Source organism: Struthio camelus, chromosome 9, assembly GCF_040807025.1.
Source record: "Struthio camelus isolate bStrCam1 chromosome 9, bStrCam1.hap1, whole genome shotgun sequence".
Taxonomy (NCBI): Eukaryota; Metazoa; Chordata; class Aves; order Struthioniformes; family Struthionidae; genus Struthio; species Struthio camelus.
Genome location: NC_090950.1, coordinates 26,425,155 through 26,432,935, shown reverse-complemented (window position 1 = coordinate 26,432,935; position 7,781 = coordinate 26,425,155). Strand labels below are relative to the sequence as shown.

Below are 7,781 nucleotides of genomic sequence, written 5' to 3'. Positions count from 1 at the left end.
GTTCTCCTAGTGTACCCAACCTAACCCTGACTTTAGATGGTGAAATTTTAACAGGCTGTTGTTTCTCCAGCCTTTGCTGAAGACAGCTGAGCTCTGCAGCTCACATGGTAGTATCCCAGATTATCGGACAAACCGTAGAGTCAGGACAGAATGAATAGTAAAATGCTTCCAAGCAGACCTAAGGCATTAACCTGCCTTGAGGAAACCCCTTTTTATAGGGAGACAGAACGGTAGTAGGACTGCATTCAAGACCGAAGATCCTCTATGGACATTATGCTGCTTTCCTGACACCTCTTAATTACTGCAGTTCAGACTAGTATAAAACTGTAGGGAGCAACTGGCCCTTCTTGTTGTCTGATCCTGTTGATACTCATACCTGCCAAGTTTAAGAATTGCTTACCCCACTTCACAATGTTTGGACTACTCATTTGTGTGAAACTTTAGGGAAAAACCTGTGGGTCCTGGCCAGCTTTTGCTGTACCTGCCTATTTCCATCCCCCTTGGGAGGGCTGGTCTGTAGATGCCGAGTATGGGATGATCTGTGGGGTACAAAGAACCTGCATGTCCCAAGTTATCACCAAAGCTGCTTTTAAGAGTCTCTAAGACCATGGTACTTGTGAGATGTTATACATCTAGACTGTGAGGTGACGGGGGGGGGGGGGGGATCCTTTGCCCCAGGTGCAGGCTCGGCCGTTTGAACACGGACCATCGGCGGTGGCCGGCTGTAACCTGCCCCCGCTGCTGTTGCACCTCGTGAAAAGCTTCCCCGGCTGCCGCGGGCCGGGGTCCTTCCTCCGCGGGGGCCGTCGCGGGGGGGGGGGGGGGCTCCTCCGCGGCACGTGGCGCGGCCCGGCCGCTCCCTCGGGGGGGCCCTGCGCGGCCGCGGCCCGCCGGCTCCCCCCCCCCCCCCCCCCGCCCGGCCCGGCGGCCTCCGGCGCGGCTCGGCTGGGCTGGGGCGAAGCGCGCTCTCCGCTTTACGGCTGCTGAAAACCTCCCTGGGCGAGCGCGGGGCAGCCGTACGGCGCCGGGGCAGCCTGGGCCGGCAGGTAACGGCGCGGCGGTGGCGGCGAGCAGGAGGGAGGCGGCGGGGCCCCCCCCCCAGCCGCGCCGCCTCCTGGGGAGGGAGGGAGGGAGGGACAGCGAGCGCCTCTGCCCGGCGGCGGGAACTTCCTCAGGGTCGGGCGCGGCCCGTGGTGCCTCCCCCCCCCCCCCCCAAATCACACCGCCGTTAGTTAAAGGAGCGGGGCGGGGGCAGCCTCGCGGGGTGCGCGGCTGCCTCCCGCAGAGCCGCGTCCGACGGGGGTGCGCGGCGAAGCTGGCGCCTCCTGGAGGAGCGGCGGGGGCGCGGAGGGAGGCGCCGCCTGGGCGCCCTCTGCGCGGCAGATGCTCCCGCGTGGACGTGACCGGCCGCCTCCCCCGCCGAGGCGGTTGCCGCGCTGAGGTTGTGCTGCTCCTCGTTTGCTCCGCGTCGAGTTAGGTGTTCTTGGAAAAACCGGAGGCGGCGCGGTTTTGGCCCGCTCTAGGGAGCAGGTTATACCTTGGCTGTTGAAAGGATGTTAAGTAGGAAAACCGCAGTGATGTGCCACATCTCAAGAAACTTACTGGAAACCATCCAGATAATGAATTTCATAAAAAAAAATCCTTCCCCCCCCCCCCCCCAAAACCATTCTCATCCTTCGTTTTGCATACGCTCAGGTTATCTGAAGCACAAACACGTAATTTCATTGCTTTCGGTATAGGACGACTGTAGGCTTGTCTGCAGTCCTGCCGCGTAATTCTCAGTGTCTTCGTTTCCCCGTCCCGGTGGAGCGCGTCCACTTCCGCAGGATTCTCTACAGGCAGCGTCTCCCTTAACTGAAGTAGCCTCAAAGTTGTAATTAAGACGCGCTCTCTGAAGGCTATTGGAAGGGACCCTTGTGCGCAGTGATGAAGGCATCCTGCTGACTTAAGCCAGATTTTGCAATGCTGTTGCTGAGTCATCTAGACAGAAATATTCAGGGAAGAAGTAAGGAATTTAGATTTTTGTCCTGGTATGAACAGCCGATATCCTATTAGTTTATTTGTTACTTGGGGCAGATTTCTTGCATTTACAGGCAAATTTATTTGTTCAGTGGCTACCAGACGGAAAACATTAGATGATAAACTGCAACAGTGCCAGAATCCATATATGAAATGATTTATATATATACATAAAATATAGAATCTTAACCTGAAGAGCTGTCGTGATTGCGAATGAATCCATAATTCAGCTTTCATTTCCAATATTGGCAAAGTGAAGACTGAAGAGTCTTCTGAATTTTGGTCCTGGATCAAATTCGTAGCATTTCTAACTGTATGGTAGATTACTGTACAGTTGAAGTTGATCACGTTAAACAAGCCACAGAATGATCTCTTGTAGCACACCTTCTGGAGTTTATTTTGTAGCTGCAGTTTTTCAACTAAAAGCTGAGTAGCTATACACAAAACAGTATATCGAGAAAAGAAATCAATCTTGCAGAAAAACACTTTTCTCCAGGTTTCATCAGGCTTCCTTATTTTAAATTTATATCTAAAAAGCTTATTTTTTTTCTCTCACCCTTAAACTACAAATATTATGGAATATTTTCTATTGCTGGATGTAGAAAATAGTGTTAGCTGGGGCAGTATTATTGGGCCATATACACTGATGATGAAGCAATATTGCTGTTTGTGCTGTTGGGAGGCTTTTTTGGTTTGTTTTTGAAGAGTGTGGCCCAGGGTATTTATCTAAAACAGGAAAAACAGTTAAGTGGTAAAAATGCCAGAATACTTTAAGCTGGTTCATATGAGCGTCACAAGCAGCAGATTTGCTGCAGGAACAGCTTTCAGTAGCTATATCATATGACTTCCCACTCAGTTAATCTTCATAGCTGAAGTTTTAGCTTGTCAGTTACTGTGGTACATACCTTCTCCCTCCCCCTGCCCTTTGCAGATAACTGCTGGGCATGAATAAAAACTAGACAAAAAGACTATTTTAAAGTGCTCTCCCCCTCCCTCCCTTAAGTGATGCATGTAACCCTCCAGGGTATGTGTGCTGCAGATCTTCCTTCTGGTTGATCTGTCAGATAGACATCTCTAGGTACCCAGCTTTTTCATTGGCTCTGGAGCTCCTGCTCTGAACAGTCTTTTGTTGATCAAGTAATGCCCTTGTGGTAGGATATATTTGTTTAGTATAGAATCAATTCATATGCCATTTTTTCTGCTATGTTGTTTGATTTGGTATTTAGGTGCATACATGTATACATAGATATGTACAAATATATACATTGTATATATGTTTGTTTATGTGAAATCTGTTTATATAGGAGTATGCACTGTAATGAGAGGAAGTCATTGATAGGTATATCACTTTGGATAAGTGATAAAACTTGGAACCAGGAACCCTGTAAGTCCCTCTCCTAGGCGAGTGACTCTCTGCTAGTTTACTGTTTTGTAAAAAGTGGATCATAGTGATTTTCTGAAGATAGGTGTAGTTAATCAAATTATGAAATATATGAGGTATCTCTAGCAATGGGATACAGAACAGACTAGCTGAATGTTTATTTTTCTTCTTTGGGGGTACTTTTTTTTTTCCTTTACCATGTGGGAATGCATTAGTGCCATTCTTGTTTTCATTGGGGTTTGACTTTAGTTGTTTGTTTGACCTATTGGAAGAAGTAGCTTTCTAGGGTGTGTGGGTGGTGGTGGTGTTTGATTCTTTGCCTGATGTATCTCGGCGTACATTAGTGTATTGTTAGGAAGATAATGCAAATCATTCATTTATTACTTTACTATATGCCAGATCCTTTTGTTATATGGCCCTTTTAAAAAGGGGGGCCAACTCTTTATACCTTCTCTAAAGGTAGTTGGCAATCCAGCAGTTGCTGGGTCTGTGTATGGACTGCCAATAGCAGGAATTGGTATAGAGAACTTGTCCATGCTGATGTAAGGAAATGTGCCAAGTTCTGTATCTATAAAATCCCTAGCACTTCCATGGAGTGCATGCACAGGGTGGTTCACAAGACTGCTATATTGGCCATGACTTTCTGCAACAAGCCTGCTCTGTTCATCATTAGGTCAATTACCATGTTGATCATTGATTATCTGTTTTGTATAGTGTAGTGCTGAAGTGAAATATTGCTTTAAAGAGGATGGAATCAGAATGTGAGTGCAGGGAATGAAGTCTTTGGCAATTATCTGGTTATACTTCAGTCACATGGAATAATGTTTGGGAAAGGGTCTGTTTGTTGTGTTCCCTTTTGTGATGCAGTACATCATTATCAAATTATTACGATGGAAACAGTAGAGCCTTCTATAACTGAAGTTTTAGAGATATTTTTGTTTGGACCTCCTGTATTACAAAGTTCTGAAACTTTTTGCTTTTTCTTTTTTGCTTTTCTGCAAGCTAAACGTCTTTGAACCGAACTCTTCCAGGCATGGTCTCTCTTCTGCCTCTGTTCATTTATATTACTCTTGCAAAAGGTTGAGGAAGATGTCTAGAGCAGTCAAGTTAGCACTTCTTTTTGTTCCAGACTTCTGGGGTTTTTTTTAACACAGGTCTCTGCTGTTTTTAGATTCTAAAGCTTAGATTTCTGGAGCATGCCAGCTTAAAAAAAAAAAAAAAAACATATTAACTTAGTTATACCATTTAAGGGGGGAACAAAGGAGGGGGGAATCCCCCAAACCTGCATACTCCCACCGTGTTCTTAAATTTTATAGAAATGAGGAGAAGAAACGTTTTCCTATGTGGTGGTATGTGGTGTTTTTAAATCAATATTTTCATGTTGCTTAAACGCACTGCCAAAACAAGTGAGTTGAAATTTGATGTGGAAATTGCCCTCATTGAGAAGTAACTGTGTTCTGAATGGTTTTTCCTCTCTTTCTTAAATTTGACTGAGTTATGAATAGATGAAAGCGATGCACCCTATTCTTAGATCCTTAGAAACTCATGCATGAAAACACTTTCTCCCCAAATGTACATCTACTGGTTATGTTAGTTGTGTATGCTTGGTTAACATAGCTGTGCAGGGAAGCAGGAAAGGTTTATACTCTAATAACTCTATAGTTCCTGAAAGGAGAAATCAAGTCCAGCTTTTATGACCCAGGCCAAGTACAGGGAGAGAGAACTAATCTTCGATGAGCTGGCTAGTAGCCATGGGATCTGTTGTTCTTCCAGAATCTAGCCGAATGCTTCCATGTTATGGGATTTTCCTGTAGAGGTATCTTTGTGTGTGTATGAGTCAGGGAGGTGAGGACAGACCCAAACCCAGGAAGTTAAAAAAAAATTTTTTTTTTTAACGTGATTAAGACTGCAAGAGACGACGCTTTAGTCGGGAAGTAACCAAACAAAGGTTCATAAGCTGTGTTTGTTCTTTTTTCTCGCGCATATGCGCTTGCAGTTCTGTAGGAGTATCTAAGCAGAACAGAATACCTATTGGAGCCTGAGATGAATAAATGTGAGAATATGCTGCCGTTTATTAATTCATTAGTTGTGTTGTATTGAAGGTCAAAACTCTGACTGTACTGACATTGATTGTTGCCCTGAATTTTACTGAAAGATCAGTAGAGAGAGTTTAGATTAACTGGTAAACTCAGCATTCCTCTCTTATACCAAGCTAAAGGATTCAGCTATCATACTGTTTTTCTGTGGTTTCTGCTTGAAAATGAAAGTGAAATTTCACCCAAGCATATGCATATGGGAAAAGAGAAGTCTGAAAGAATCAGCAGTGAGGTTGAATTGGTCGGATTCTAGGCTTGTTCCTTTTTTTTCCTCCTTTCATTGTTGCTTTTCAGAGCTACTCAGTTAACTGTTTTGTGGTTAAATAGGCATTAGTTTATGGGAAATCTTGAAGAAAAGAGTTGAACAAGATCTCAGCTCTGCATGACCGAGTAGAAAATTTGCAGCATCTTTTTATTTGATATTGGTGAGACCACTACAAGAGTGCTGTATCAAGTTTAGGTGTTTGTCCTTCAAGGAGGACTCTGAAAAGTCAGAGAGAATTTGAGAACTGTAAGGATGAATGCAGACTGTAAATAGCTCCTGAGGAAGAAATTCCAAGAGCTCAATGTCTTAAACTTTATCAAAAAGAAAGGCAAGGAAAGACCTGATCGCAATATTTAAGCATGTTCATTGTGAACAGAAATTCTATGGTGAAACAGAAAATGATGGTATAACAAGATCCAGTGGCTAAAATCTTGAGCCAGACACATTTACGATAGAAACATATCCTCATCAATGAGGATAACTTATTGCAGGCTACGTTCATCAGTGGAAAATTTTAAGTATGTTATTTTTCCTTTAAGGTTTACTTAAACAGAAATTAATTGGGAGCCTGTGACTTTGTCTCACAGAAGTTGGTCTAGATGATGATAGTAGTCTATCTTAATTTATGAATCTGTGTTCAAAGAAATTCCTGAAATATGGTCCTTTATTATCACAAGGTGCTGCTGAAACTAGATCAGAGCTGATAGCCAACTCAAGAGCTTAAAAGTAACTAAAGTACGTGGAAGCTTGGATTTGTTTTAGAAGTTCTGCGCTGAAGATTGAACACCATTAAGTCATGCTGGCTGCAGGGTTCTTGAACAATGGAAAGGTGTCATCCCACTCAGTTTCTGTGTTAGTAGGTCTTGGCCATTATCCACAAATACTAGATTAATATGCCTGTTGCTGAGATACCATATAAAATTTCATGAAAGTACTCTGGAGTTAGAGATGCTTGAAGTCCAGAAGGCCAAGGGGGAAGCTAGAAAAAAGGTAGAGAAACAACAAAGCAAAAACAAAGCTTGTTTTCATGGGTTAACTTTCATACAACAGCGACTCAGACTGTTCTGGAAAAATGCTGAGTACAACAGTGGTTAAGAGAAGAAACTAGTATTGGGGGGAATCATTACAGTGTTTGCAAGGAGGGATTTGTAGATCCTGCAGTGATTTCGGGGAAAATCTGTGTTTATAATGCATTATCTCCTGTGGTGAAGAGCCAGCAGGAACGTTCTGAGGCTTTTGGCATGCTCTGTTTTACGTGCTTTTAGCAAGCTACGCTTTCAGATCTTCAACTTAGTGGAGCAGTAGGCAGCAGAGGGAGAAGTGAGAGAGTCTCAAATCTGAATTGTGAAACCTCCTTTTGACATGTAAGTTTGACAGGAAGAGCAGAAATCAGGTTGAAGTGTCAGTCAAGTAAGGTATGACCCTCCTCAAAGAGGAGCTGAAGAGTTTACATGGAGAACATCTCGGGAATCAGCCTTAAATAGAGTAAGAGGATTGTTAGGATAAACGAAAAGGACTCAGACTAACCCACATCATTATTTGAAACCAATTATTTTGTTCAAAGAAGATATTGAAGCAATGATCAGAGGATTGATTAGAAGAGAGTATGATTTGGTGATCTAAATCATGCACGCAACAAAGACCTGTTGATTATAATATTGCAACACATTCGAGTAAGAAAGGACTGAGATTGGAAGGAGTTTTGTGAGACTGGACAAGACTGCTGCTTATTTCACAAGTGGTAATGTACAAGTATCCAGAGAGTCTTATGATGCATGCTGAAGAGAAAACTCGGTATTTTTTTTAAGTACTGATCAATGTAAAAGATGATATTTAGAAAAGCATGGGTTTTTTTGTTTGTTTTTGTCAGTCAGCAAACTTGAAGTGACTTATTGGAAAAAAACGTGGGGTGAAAATTATTTAATGACTTAGAAACCAGTGGAGTTACTATTGAGAAAAAGGGGTTCAGAATACTGTCATTGCAGGAAACCTGACATGAATGTATGTTCAAGATTTTTTT

The 7,781-nt window shown here is 43.4% G+C and overlaps 1 protein-coding gene across 6 annotated transcripts in view; it reads left to right on the top strand.

Annotated features, from left to right (window-relative positions):
• Positions 1 to 923: 923 nt before the first annotated feature.
• NAALADL2 (N-acetylated alpha-linked acidic dipeptidase like 2) overlaps positions 924 to 7,781 on the top strand; it is a 524,823-nt gene continuing 517,965 nt past the window's right edge. For 3 of the 6 annotated variants that reach the window (XM_068954257.1, XM_068954254.1, XM_068954264.1), the window contains exon 1: positions 938 to 1,046. The gene's annotated coding sequence lies outside the window, so the exon portion shown is untranslated. Of the gene's footprint in view, positions 1,047 to 7,781 lie in introns of all 6 variants that reach the window. The other 3 variants (XM_068954255.1, XM_068954253.1, XM_068954252.1) reach the window with 3 other exon arrangements.